Source organism: Scyliorhinus torazame, chromosome 9, assembly GCF_047496885.1.
Source record: "Scyliorhinus torazame isolate Kashiwa2021f chromosome 9, sScyTor2.1, whole genome shotgun sequence".
Classification (NCBI taxonomy): domain Eukaryota; kingdom Metazoa; phylum Chordata; class Chondrichthyes; order Carcharhiniformes; family Scyliorhinidae; genus Scyliorhinus; species Scyliorhinus torazame.
In genome coordinates, this window is record NC_092715.1 from 165,319,792 (window position 1) to 165,334,542 (window position 14,751).

General features: G+C 46.5%; 1 protein-coding gene across 5 annotated transcripts in view; it reads right to left on the bottom strand.

The window, feature by feature from the left end:
* ptch1 (patched 1) overlaps positions 1-14,751 on the bottom strand; it is a 97,421-nt gene that overhangs the window by 60,888 nt on the left and 21,782 nt on the right. The gene's annotated exons all lie outside the window — the stretch shown is intronic.

Sequence of the window (14,751 nt, forward strand, 5' to 3'; positions counted from 1 at the left end):
TCCAATCTCAATTTGCACATTTAATTAAAAGATGAGGCTGTTGTTTTATGGCTTCCTTCTGTCAATTGTTATTCTTTTTATGTACACTCACAGACGTTTCACCATGAAACTCTCCTAAATACCGCTGGGTAGACATTCATCCTCATTGCCTGAGAGTTAAGCATTGAATGAGAGGTCACAGAGCAAACTCGAGTGAGGAAGATTGCATCCCAGTAACACAGCCTGCCTAATTTTCCTTTCATTTAAATTAATGGGAAGAAAACAGGGTAGGTTCTACACCAGGCACGCAATTCTCCCCAACCAATTTCTACTCTGCACTATTTTCTGACACTGCTTAATATTGAGGTGGCAAGCACAAAAACCTACCCTGATGTTGTTTGGTAGATCATAAATTGATTCTATCACTTTTATTTACAAAGAAACCAAATAAAATAATGTTTCTTTATGTCTCTCAAGAACACTGTCCTAGTTGGGAGTTCTTACAGCCCATTTAGCACCAATATGCCAGACTGTTTATTACCTTACAGGAACAAGCTGATAAAATGCACCATTCTCAATTTATTTGAAGGTTTGCTTGAACATTAACCACTCCATTAAGTACTCAGATGCACTTCTACTGTGTCACAATTGATTAGAGAGAGATTTCTATATATTGCATTTTCCATGGTTTTAAATTGACTACATTTGTTGCTGTGTGTATATATACACACACACAACGCACACACCTGTGCTGACAAGATATTTAATGCCTGCAGCTTCAAAATAATCTTAAATGTGGGATTTTGGTCTGAAATATATCAGGACTTGATGCATAGCATTTTGCATATACTCTAGAATATCAATTAATCTTATTAAAATATTTCATAAGCATGCAATTTCCATCCAATTCCTGTCAGAATATTTAAGTCAACATTTAAAATTGAAACTGTGGCCATAAATATTTATAATGTTAATTTACAGTTTAACCACTTGCCTGTCAGTTTGTTGATGAACCAATCAAAATGTTTATCAAAAATTTTATATTTGTAATTTTTTCTTAGTAACTGAAATTTATAATGTTGAAAATAAGTTTTAAACAAAATATTTTAAAGTCATATCTCACAATAACTTGACTAAATTTCTCATTCATTTTGTGCCCTGATGTCTTTTTTGAAACTTTACTTCAAGGTCTCAGCATATCTTAAAAACCTAAGCTTGGACTTGATTCTTTTAGCTTTGAAAGTGGCACAGAGCTTCCAACCACAACTGTGCATTCTGAGCATACATAGTTTGCAGAATTTCCCAAAATGCATTTGAAGCAGACAAGCAAATCCCTTCATCATGTGAAGATTGAGAGATCCTTGCTTTTCCAAAAGGTTTTTTGTTTAATCAAACCAGACAGTGAATGTCAATGATTTAGTTTGGGCTGATTTGATTTAAAGTAGAGTGAGGGGATGGATAAGTGAACCGAATACGGAATGAGTTAGTCTGGAGGAGACCTCCTGTAAGGGAACGACCCTCCGAGCCCGCGTTACGGCAGCGCTGCCACCCCCCCCCTCCCCCGGCAAAATACACATCCAGCCCAGTGGTGATGGCCACTTTGAGAACATGGAGCCAAATGAGACAACATTTTGGTTTAAACGAGATGTCTTCCATGGCCCCCATCTGCGGTAACCAGAAATACCTGCCAGCCATGCTATACGCCACTTTTAAGAAATGGAGACAGAATGGGGGGGGACACTAGCGGTCAGGGACTTTTACATGGGGGACAGAGTCGCAACCCTAGCTGAACTAATGGAAGGACTGGAGCTACCGAACAGAGGAGCTCTGGCATTTACAAATCAACAACTTTCTCCGCAAGGACAAAACGAGGTACCCTCGGGCCCCGAGAGTCACATTGCTGGAGGGATTGTTGGATGCGGACAGTAGGGAGAAGGAGAACTGTGGGGACATGTACAGGTGATTTTTGGAAAAGGCAAGAAAGGGCAGCAGGGTGGCACATTGGTTAGCATTGCTGCCTCATGGCGCCGAGGTCCCAGGTTCTATCCCGGCCCTGGGTCACTGTCTGTGTGGAGTTTGCATATTCTCCCTGTGTTTGCGTGGGTTTCACCCCCACAATACAAAAGATGTGCCAGGTAGGTGGATCGATCACGCTAAATTGCCCCTTAATTGGAAAAAATGAATTGGGTACTCTAAATGTATTTTATTAAAAGAAAAGGAAAGGGCAAGAACACCATTAGACGGGGAAGACAGAAATGGGAGGACAAACTCGTGATGGAAGTAGGATGGGGGATGGGGACTCTAGAGCGAAGCACTAAGTAGGGCCACCTCCAACTCATCCTATGCAAGGCTAAGCTCATGCAGTTTAAAGTGGTGCACTGAGCGCACCTAATCAAAAATCGAATGAACCTTCTTCCCGGAGGTGGAAGATAAATATGAACGGCGCCAGGGAGACCCGACCAACCATGCCCAAATGTTCTGGGCCTGCCCCAGACTTGTCGGGTTCTGGATGGCCTTCTTCGAGGCGATATCCAAGATTGTGGGGTGAGGGTGAAACCATGCCCGAGAGTGGCAGTCTTTGGGGTATCGGACCAGCCAAAACTACATATGGGGAAGCGGGCCTGTGCCCTTGCTTCCTTAATCGCATGCCGGCGAATCCTGCTCAGCTGGTGATCAGCAGCACTACCAACAGCTGCAGTCTGGCTGGCAGACCTGTCGGAATTTTTCTACCTGGAGAAGATCATGTACACCATCTGAGGATCGGATGAGGGCTTCCACAAAGCATGGGGGCTATTCATCAGCCTGTTCCAAGACCTGTTCCAAGCCAATACTGATTAGGAAGAAAGGGAGAAGGGGCACTGCTGAGGGAAGACAAGATTGCATAGAGCAGAGAGGAACAGGGGGAGGAGGAGGAGGAAAGGAAGGAAATCAGGAAGGAACATGGAAAAGTAAAGGGAAGGAAAGAATTATAACAATACAACACGCAGGACGAAGGATGGGGCCAGGATCTTCTTTGGAGATAAAATAGTTCAATTTAATACTGTATTCTGAAAGGACTTGGCTCCCCACTCGCAAACTGGATCCTCGACTTTCTGACCAACAGACCACAATCAGTAAGAATGAACAACAACACCTCCTCCACAATAGCCCTCAATACCGGGGCCCCGCAAGGCTGCGTACGTAGCCCCCTACTGTACTCCCTGTACACACATGACTGCGTGACAAAATTTGATTCCAACTCCATCCACAAGTTTGCTGACGATACGACCATAGTGGGCTGGATCTCGAATAACGACGAGTCAGAATACAGGAGGGAGATAGAGAACCTAGTGGAGTGGTGCAGCGACAACAATCTCTCCCTCAATGCCAGCGAAACTAAAGAGCTGGTCATTAACTTCAGGAAGCAAAGTACTGTACACACCCCTGTCAGCATCAATGGGGCTGAGGTGGAGATGGTTAGCAGTTTCAAATTCCTTGGGGTGCACATCTCCAAAAATCTGTCCTGGTCCACCCACGTCGACGCTACCACCAAGAAAGCACAACAGCGCCTATACTTCCTCAGGAAACTAAGGAAATTTGGCATGTCCACATTAACTCTTACCAACTTTTACAGATGCACCATAGAAAGCATCCTATCGGGCTGCATCACAGCCTGGTATGATAACTGCTCGGCCCAAGACCGCAAGAAACTTCAGAGAGTCGTGAACACCGCCCAATCCGTCACACAAACCTGCCTCCCATCCATTGAGTCCATCTACACCTCCCGCTGCCTGGGGAAAGCGGGCAGCATAATCAAAGACCCCTCCCACCCGGCTTACTCATTCTTCCAAGTTCTTCCATCGGGCAGGAGATACAGAAGTCTGAGAACACGCACGAACAGACTCAAAAACAGCTTCTTCCCCGCTGTTACCAGACTCCTAAATGACCCTCTTATGGACTGACCTCATTAACACTACACCCTGTATGCTTTATCCGATGCCAGTGCTTATGTAGTTACATTGTATACCTTGTGTTGCCCTATTATGTATTTTCTTTTCTTCCCTTTTCTTCCCATGTACTTAATGATCTGTTGAGCTGCTCGCAGAAAAATACTTTTCACTGTACCTCGGTACACGTGACAATAAACAAATCCAATCCAAATCCAATCTAATCCAAATTGTGAGTTAAGATCTGATAGTTTTACATTAGAGAACGTTATAGCTAAAGAAAATGTACAAAATACATTCTGCAGGACAGAAACAAACCTTCAGCACTGAACAACACAATACCTTCTCAGCACGTGATGTTAAGTAGAGAGAGATCTTTGAAAACACACAGGGAAAACAATGAGAAATACCAGAAAGCCAAAGAACTGACAAATGAGAATGCTAAATGCCTATGTTTTGCAAAACAGGTGTGATGGGATTAAAAGATTCACTCTATGGCCACAAATAATTTATTCATGATGTTAATGATTGGGTAATTCACACCTAGACCAGGTATGAATAGGTCTAATTACATTTTATTTTAAATTTAAACTAGTTATGGATTACAAAGTACCAGAACAATATGGGACAATAAACTAGCTTTACTGCGGCACAAATTATAGAGAAGTGAATATGAAATAACTCATTATTTTAAATTTTGGGATATTAGATTAGCAATGCATAAACAGTAAGAAAATTATTGCTACTGCTTAAATCGTTGTCCATTTGTGTAGATTTTAGTTCTAGTAGCTGAAATATTCCCACAGCCACATGGTTCATATGTACCTGTAATCTAATTAAACATCGCCAAAGAATGCAATGGGTCAAATTAACTTATTTAAAAAAAATGTCACTGAAAATGTTCTTCTGTATCTCATCAAATTCTCCGAGAACAATGTTACCATTATTGTCCTAGACTAAAGAACCATGATTTTGGCACTGAAACCAGCCTTCCCTCAACCTTTCACAAGAACAAATGGGCTACTTACAATATGTGTATTGATAATTATTTTCAATTTATATTCTGCAGTACTTGTGCAAACGTGGCAAAAAAATTGATTCTTCCCTCTTTCCAAGTAGAAAAACGTTAATAGTTTATGCAATTTCTAAAGTTATTTGAATATTTTTCTGCCCAAATACAACACTTTCAACAGAGATCAAATTTACTGTCTTAACTAGCAAAACTTCACTATTTTTTGCCACAACTATCTGGGTAAATTCTATACCAAGGACACTTTTACTTATGGTTCACTTGGCAAGCTATTATAGGAAATCCTTCAGGTTATCCCCAGAACAATTGCGGTAAAGATACTCAACATTAATTTTAATAAATTACTTTGTTTCACTTCAAATTTAAATTATTGTAAGGGCCTAGAAAGTAATTTTGTGCACTAAATGTCATTATTTCCCATCATGGCAATTACTTCCTGGTTCTCATTAATCACTATATTGCGGAACTTACACCACATGAATTTTCTACTTCTATAAAAAAAAGGTCTTGCAATAGTAAAGCAATCAGCAGTGTACAAAAGAAGCCCAAAATGATCCACTTACACAGTTCATTAACAATCACCAGTACAGAGATTCTATTACTCCACGAATGAGACAGTCTGCATCAGTGCTTAGTATCAGTGCAGCTGTAACATTTTCCAGCACTATCACCCTAATCAAAGAGCTGAAACAGTAAAGACCCCTGACATCCATACAGATAAAGTGTTAGTTAATAAGATTTGTTAAATCCCCATCAGGGTCAAGACAAAAAAAACTTCAACCGCAGAAGCCAGCCTTTCATTCAATAGCAAAGGGGCTCCATGAGGAATTCTTGCCAGAGATGATATTTCCTTTTGGGATCAATGGAATTTAACACTAATTTGCATCAAAGACAAATCCTGGCCAGGACAAACAGGACATTCTTCATCTTTTCTAAAACTGGCCAACTGTTTACTATCAACACTAGTTATTATTTCCCAAACAAGCTCCTGTCACATTCCATTAAAGATCTTAAAAGCATGGTTTGTTGATCTGCATTATATGACATTGCCACAACACTTAAAAAGGAAAACTCTAAATCCAACTATCAATAGTTCCATATTAATTTACAACAAATACAAAATGAGTATTTGACTCTTAGTGCCCAGGCCCATCTGATTTCTCTATGCAAAACCTCAAGTGATTAGCTACAAAAGGCACAGGAGTGCTCAACAGCAGTTCATAGACTTCTTGTGCAAGATTTTTATAAACATTCTGCTTTTATAATTTTCAGGTTAATAGTACCTTAAATCTAGGACAAACATTGAAATCAACAATACAGATTTTACAATATGCAATATATAAAACTTCTCTTGCCATTAAATCACATCTGATTTTGGGTAGGCCGGAACAACCAAAAAATGATGGTAGCAGATTATATATGCTTTGCTCAGCTACAAGAGTCTTGAGACTCCCCGGTGCGCTGGCGTTTGATTACCTCGGTCTGTTCAATGCAGGTGTAAGTGGAACTTCAACCAACATACAAGTGAGCTGCAGTCTGTGTAACAAAACATTTGCCAGGTTTTCATTCCCGATTTCCTTACAAGATTGCTTTATCATCTTGGGTCAGTTTCTCTATTCCACACTGTGGACGAAATTCTCCGGTATCGGCGCGATGTCCGCCGACTGGCGCCCAAAATGGCGCAAATCAGTCGGGCATCGCGCCGCCTCAAAGGTGCGGAATGCTCCGCATCTTTGGGGGCCGAGCCCCAACCTTAAGGGGCTAGGCCCGCGCCGGACGAATTTCCGCCCCGCCAGCTGGCGGAAAAGGCCTTTGGTGCCCCGCCAGCTGGCGCGGAAATGACATCTCCGGGCGGCGCATGCGCGGGACGTCAGTGGCCGCTGACGGCATTCCCGCGCATGCGCAGTGGAGGGAGTCTCTTCCGCCTCCGCCATGGTGGAGACCGTGGCGAAGGCGGAAGGGAAAGAGTGCCCCCACGGCACAGGCTCGCGCGCGTATCGGTGGGCCCCGAGCGCGGGCCAGGCCACCGTGGGGGCACCCCCCCGGGGCCAGATCGCCCCGCGCCCCCCCAGGACCCTGCCCGCACCGCCTTGTCCCGCCGGTAAGGTAGGTGGTTTAATCTATGCCGGCGGGACAGACATTTTAGCAGCGGGACTTCGGCCCATCCGGGCCGGAGAATCGCCGGGGGGGGGGGGTGCCCCGCCAATCGGCGCGGCGCGATTCCCGCCCCCGCCGAATATCCGGTGCCGGAGAATTTGGCAACCGCCGGGGGCGGGATTCACGCCAGCCCCCGGCGATTCTCCGACCCGGCGGGGGGTCGGAGAATCTCGCCCTGTGTCCTGAACATTTCCATGGATTTCAGATCAACAGAAACCTTTTTTGCTGCCAACATCCATGCACATCAAACCATTAAACTTCAACTCAAAGAAGAATCTAAGCAGGTGAATGCAGGACTTTTTGATAAAACTAACTTTACCATACATAATATAAAAGATACCGAACAGTTATTGCAACTGAATGCTGTAATGATAAAAACAGTATTTATAATGCTATTGGAATAATCAAGAGTCCAAAGTAACATTTGAAATCAAACACTGTACCCTTACATTGATCCAATTCAATCCAGTTTGTCAGGATAATTCTAACAGATTAAGATAAAGATAGTTTATCACAATGTGGCGATGCCGGCATTGGACTGGGGTGGGCACAGTAAGAAGTCTGACAACACCAGGTTAAAGTCCAACAGGTTTATTTGAAATCACTAGCTTTCGGAGTGCAGCTCCTTCATCAGATGAGTCCCGGCTTTGCTGCTCTACCACACCGGCCCCCCCCTCCCTCCCTTCCGTTTGAGCCTATTGCGTTCCACTCTAGCCATAAATCCCTATCTCCCTCTAGACCCTCTCCAACACATGCTATCCTCCACAAGCTCACCTCCCTTCTGGTTTGTTGGCAACATTCCCACTTGTTGCCATTTAACATCCATCGCTAGCTGGCAGAGTAAATATGCCCCTGTTCTCCAGAATTGCACCCCCCCTTTAAAAACCACCATCATTACTTCCTCCTTAAAGACACACATTTGACCCTGCTCTTCTCAACAACTATCACTCCATCTCGTCGCCCAGCTCCATGATCATTTCTCCCAATACATTGATCAATCTGACATCCTTCCATTTCACCGGTGAAAGCAATTCTCTATGACATCAGCCATAAAGCATTATTCCTCCTTGGCTTTGCGAGGTGCTTGACCACAAAATTCTCCTGCACCTGTTGTTAACCTCCATAGAAAGGTCATTATTTGGTTCCATTATTTACCCAATTGTTACCAAACTATCAATGGCTTCCCTTCCCAGGTCCACATGGTTACACTGGGAGATCTTCCAGGATCAATTCTTAGCTCCTTCCTCTAATTCATCTACATTCAGCTCTTCAAATGACCCAGTCACTATTTTTGTAATAAAGTATGTTGATTTATTGCTGAAAATATTGCTTCATACTTAATGCTAAGAATTACACTGTCAACAATTTAAGATTATTGGTCAGGCTTGCAAGCTAGAAATTACCTATTACTACACATGGCCCAGTCTTTTGTAGACATAAAGAACAGGCATACGCATTCTGCCTTTTTCAACTAAAAAAAGTAAATGACAGCCATTCTATGGTTCATTCCCCAGGGCAATGCCTTGACCAATGAAAGTCAACCTGCCTGGTTTGAATTTAAACAAAGCTTGACAGTTAACTGTCAGCCATCAATTAACTGCTGCATTCTCCATGGCAATATTTCTACTAATCTGAGTCCAGCACTCTCTTCTTATGCAGTATAAAGTATTATTCTCTTTACATTTGTTACTATTGCGAATTGTCTTGATGAGTGCAAGACAAAAGGCCATGGGCGGGATTCCCTCAGCCCACGCCGGGCCGGAGAATCGCAGGGCCGAGTGCGAATCGCGCGACGACGCCCTGAAACCGGTCTGCTGATTCTCCGGAGAGCGGGGAATTGGCACCATTGGCGCCAGTGAGGTGCTGGTAGCGCTACTCCCCCCCCCCCCCCCCCCCCCCGCCCCCCAGCGATTCTCTGCCCGGGATGGGATGAGTGGCTGCAAGAAAAATCCGAGTCCCGCCGGCGTCATCCACGTGTGGTCTTACCCGGCGGGACCTCGGCGTGCGTCCTTTCGGGGGCAGCCTGGTGGGTGGGGGGGGGGGGGGGTCCTCCGCTGTGGCCTGGCCCGCAGTCAGGGCCTACCGATCGGTGGGCCAGCCTCTTGGGCTGGGGGCCTCTTTTGCTCCGTGCCGGCGCCTTTGGCCATGTTGCGTCGGGGCCGGCGCAGAGAAGGAAGCCACCACGCATGCGCACGCGCGCTGGTCGCAGCATGCAATTGACACCGATTTCGGCAGCTGGTGCGGCGTGGGTCGCTCCAGTGCCGTGCCGGCCTACTGAGGGGCTCAGATTCGCTGCTCCTGGGGCCTGTTGACACAGTCGTGAAACGCGATGGCATTTATGATGGCGTCAACATCTAGCCTCAGGATCAGAGAATCCCGCCCCACTTGTTTCAGCACTCAAGTGAGGCAAACAGGGTGCCATTTAGCACTGTTTCCCTCAATCATGGACTAGGCATGATGGCACCTTGAGGGGTTGCGCAGGTCACTCGAGCTCCCCAGGTGTTTGGTGACAGGGCAGCATAGTACCGTCACACTCTCCCTGGCACCCAGGCACTGCCAGCCTGGCCGTACTAGTGCCAAGGTACCAGGTTAGCACTGCCAAGGGTCAGGGCCTGGGCATGCCCATGAAAGGGGATGCGAAGGGGTGTAGAGATTGGGGCAGCCTTTCAAAATGGCACCTCGATCTGTGAGCAGCCGGCCCTGCTGGTGAGCTCAGCTCCCCAGTCAGGCTGCAGTCCCGAGATTGACACTGCTATTAACGGCATTTAGCCATTTTCTTGAGCCTCGGAGAGTTTCCCCCGTCAGGAAAACTTTCTAAGTGTGTCCTGATGGGGGAAACTCTCCAAGGCTCAAGAAAATGGCTAAATGCCGTTAATAGCAGTGTCAATCGCGGCACTGCAGCCTGTGGTAATCACCACTGTTGTATCATATTGTATATACTGCACTGCATATGAGGGTATTACGGTAAGGCCCCTGTACTACAGGTACGGGGGTAGATCCCTGCCTGCTGGCTCCACCCAGTAGGCGGAGTATAAATGTGTGTGCTCTCCGAACTGCAGCCATTTCGGCAGCAGCTGTAGGAGGCCACACATCTCTGTGTAATAAAGCCTTGAATACTCTCTACTCTCGTCGTAATTGATAGTCCATCACAGCCTTCGAGGAACACCCCGCCAAACCCACCCTAAACCGACTTTCACATTTTTTCAGTGAATCGCGCCCATAGACATAAATATATTCCAATACGGCATCTATGTTTCACTTATTCATTGAAAGTATTATAGATTGTGTATGGTTTACTGAAATTATGTACCACGATTGGCTGCCATGATGTATTATTCAAAACTTTGCATTGTTGCAGAACTTAGAACTCCCCTGTATACTCTCTGCTGAGCATGATCACGTCAGAACAACATTTTGCAGTGTGTGAAACTCAAATCATGTCACTGCCTGCAGTCACAATGGTGAATCCAAGAAGTGTGATAGTTGTGCTAGAAATGAGGACGGTCTCCTTTTTATTAAAGTACAAATTGTTTTGCCAATATTCTGCAAATATCTTTTTATTCGCTGGGAACTATGGAATCTGCTATTTCATATTCGAATATTTCTACTCTGTCAACTATTTATACTGAATTTCATTTGTGCAAAATCAATACGGTTTCCGTTATCCACATTCACAGAAGCCATTTTAAAAAGCGAATTACCACATGAATGAATTCCCAATTTCAGCTAAATTAGATCATAAGACCATAAGACATAGGAGTAGAATTAGGCCACTTGGCCCAACGAGTCTGCTCCACCATTCAATCATGGCTGATATTTTCTCATCCCCATTGTCCTGCCTTCTCCCCATAACCCCTGATCTCCTTATTAATCAAGAACCTATCTATTTCGGTCTTAAAAACATTCAGTAATTTGGCCTCCACAGCCTTCTGCGGCAGAGTTCCACAGATTCACTACCGCCTGGCTGAGAAATTCCTCCTCATCTCTATTTTAAAGGATCGTCCCTTTAGCCTCAGATTGTGTCCTCTGCTTCTAGTTTTTCCTACAAGTGGAAACATCCTCTCCACGTCCACTCTATCCAGGCTTCGCAGTATCCTATAAGTTTCAATAAGATCCCGCCTCATCCTTCTAAACTCCAACGAGTACAGATCCAGAGTCCTCAACTGTTCCTCATATGACAAGCTCTCCATTCCATGGATCATTCTTGTGAACTTCCTCTGGAACCTTTTGATTGAAAGAAACCGTTTATAGACATGGGGCGGGATTCTCCACTCCCGCGCTGAAGTGCCCACGCCGTCGAGGTTCACAACGGCGCGAAACGGCCCCGATCCTGACGGATTCAGGCCCCGACAATGGGCTAGGATCAGGGCCGCGTCATCTACACGTGCCAGGCCTTGCCGCGTAAAGGCGGCGCCGCATAGATGACGCGGCCGGCGCCGCATAACTGGCGTCACCCGCGCATGCGTGGTTGCCGTCCTCTCTAAGTCCGTCCCGCAAGAAGATGGCGGACGGATCTTGCGGGGCCGCGGAAGGAAGGAGCTCCTCCTAGAGAGAGGATGGCCTGACGATCGGTGGGCACCGATCGCGGGCCATCCCACATTTGAGGTACCCCCCGTTGCAGGATCCCCCCCCTCGCCCCCCCACAGGCCGCCCCCCCCCCCAGCGTTTGCGCGCTGTTCCCGACGGCAGCGACCAGGTGTGGACGGCGCCGGCGGGAACCCGCCGTTTTGGCTTGGCCGCTTGGCCCATCCGGGCCTGAGAATAGCGGGGGTGCCGGAGAATCGCCATTTTGGGTGTCTCCGGCAATTCTCCGGCCTGCGGAACTCGACGGGGCCGTTCCCGCCGCTTGGGAGAATCGCGGGAGGGCGTCGGACCGGCGTCCCGGGAAATTTTGGCGGCCCAGGCGATTCTCCCAACCGGCGCGGGAGTGGAGAATCTCGCCCATGGTATGGGAAAAAATGAATGAGAAAATTAATCCCCACTGAATCACTATTGCTTCTGTTCAACAACAGCACAACTGGTGGTCAAACCATCCACTTTCCAGCCTGCCACAGGGGATGAATGTACAGGTGATAAAAATCTCCCATCCAAAATGGCCACGGGAAGATTATGTTTAAAGTTAGTATTGGTAACACAGTGGTTAGCACTGTGGCTTCACAGCGCCAGGGTCCCAGGTTCGATTCTCTGCTTGGGTCACTGTCTGTGCGAGTCTGCACGTTCTCCCAGTGTCTGCATGGGTTTCCTCCCACAAGTCCCGAAAGACTTGCATGTTAGGTGAATTGGACATTCTGAATTCTCCCTCTGTATACCCGAACAGGCACCGGAATGTGGCGACTAGGGGCTTTTCACAGTAACTTCATTGCGGTGTTAATGCAAGCCTACTTGTGACAATAAAGATTATTATATCTCCTGCTAACCCACTCTCATTCAAAATGCAATAACAGAGGCTTCGTAATCAATTCATACAGGAAACCAGATTTGCATTTGTGGTAATGTCACAACCAATCTTAATGGACTCAAAAATCCTTAGGCCTGCTCTGCCACAGTAGGTTTTGGCAGAGTGTTAACTGGTGGCCCCTACTCCTAACCCTGTTGAAATTTCCAAGATAAATTCGAAGGTCGGTGCAGATTCAATGGACTGAATCACCTGCTTCTGCATTATAGGGTTTTTAGCGTCCTATGAAAGATTGGATAATTGATTTGCATTCAAATTGTGGATGGCCTTTATGGACATGGCTTGCTAGGGGAGGCTTGGTGAAAAAATGGTCACTGACAAGTCTTTAAAAATACTTAGACAAAAGATGCTGGGGTCTGATGCCAGCCATGCTATGTGATTTCCAATAGGGATTCTGGGATGGAACCATGCTTGCACTCCTGGTGGGTCCCAACTGTGCCGTTCTTTCACTGAGCAGACCTGTACACAAGAGGTCATCCCATGTCCAGCTTACTCTCAGTAGTTGGAATTTCCTCCTCTCAGCTGCTCTGATACTGATGCTTACAATGGATGGAAAAAACATGCTACTGTTTGAATTGCCAGCAGACAGACTTCTAGCATCCCTGGGTCTTGGAAGATGACCTACCTTGGACTTTTGCGTCTAACCTCCACTCCAGGAGCACCATTTAAATAGATTTGGAACCCGCATTCTTCCAGCAAGAGGTGAAAACTAAAAGAATCAAGTTTTACTATCTTTACAAAGAATTTGTTTGGGTTCACCACACTATCATGTATGAATTGGTACCACGCTATTCAAAAGCAAGATTAAGATTTGTATCTCAATGACTTTAATTGAAATACTGGGCGGAATTTTCCCCCCAAAATTACTGCGAGAGTTGGGGCACAAAAATTGTTGCGAATCTCGCCAGCTGTTCCGGCATGATTCCCATCAGGATTTTCCAGCATTTAGTCATTTTATTGGAGGTGGGCATGATTTGCACTGGCATGGAGGGGGATGGAGCCTCAACACGCCAGCAAGTCTGGTTTCACAGAGATCTCAAAGTGACAGTGAGCACCCCCCCCCCCCCCCCCCCCGGATAAAATCAGTTTCAGCAGGGCTTCACTGCCACTCACATGCAACCCCCCTAACATTGCCGGCATCAGGGCTTCAGTGTACCCCCTAACATTGTGGGTATGGGGACTTCAGTGCCCCCTCCACACCCACCATTCTTGCCGGCATCCATCTGCTCCTTCCCCCCACCCAAAAAAAAAAAAATCAATGGCATCGAATCATTTCTAAAGAGTTTCCCTACAGGCCCCACCCCCTTCAGATCCCACCCCATGGCAGTGCCAAATATCAGGTTGGCATGGCTACAATACCAGTTATGTCCCCGATCACTCAGGGGGCTACGATGATATCAGAGCACCCCGCATGGTCATCACTTCTGGGCCGGATATCTCCAGCCATTCGCTGGCGGTGGGATTCTTTGGTCCTGCCGGAAGTGTACCCCGGCTCGCAGGTTTCCCAGCGGCATTGTGGCCATCAAAGAGAATTCCCATTGACAGCAGCGGGAGCAGAGAATCCCGCTATCAGCGAACGGCGCTCTGCCTCCCACCGCCGAGAAACACGTGGCTGGGAGGCCCGAGAATCCCACCGCTGGTCTCCGGTGATGGAGAGCAGTAATGATTCCCACCAGCTTCACGTTGCGCTGGCAGGTGGGAGAATAGTGGGAAGTGGGAGAATTCAGCTTAGAGCCGATTTTGAATATGTTAATGCTGTTTCTAATATGCTATTCTGGTTCATGCCCAATGATGGTGTGAACCAGATCATGTCAGCTGCAGCAGGCTGGTAGCACCATGCACTGCACAGTGCCCAGCACAGATCCTGGTTTGGGCCTCTCCCGCTATTCTACTGACATAGTGGAATTTGCGCTGGGTGCAACACGGCTGGAAAATCGCCCCTACTGTTTCAGTTTTCTCTCCTGAAGGAGACAAATTATGCTGGGGTACCATTCCATTGATACTAGCAACCTCTGGTACCATGTACTCGCAAGTGTTATCAGGCCATTCAGCATTAATGCATAGCTAAACTGATTCCACCCGCAGTCATTCTTCAGGCATGTCTACTTTCCAGCAACGTTTCTAATTACATGCGGAAACCTTGGCCTGATTCTTGCTTCACCCTAACTGCTGGTTTGAAGAACTACAGTGCCTGATTAACTGGA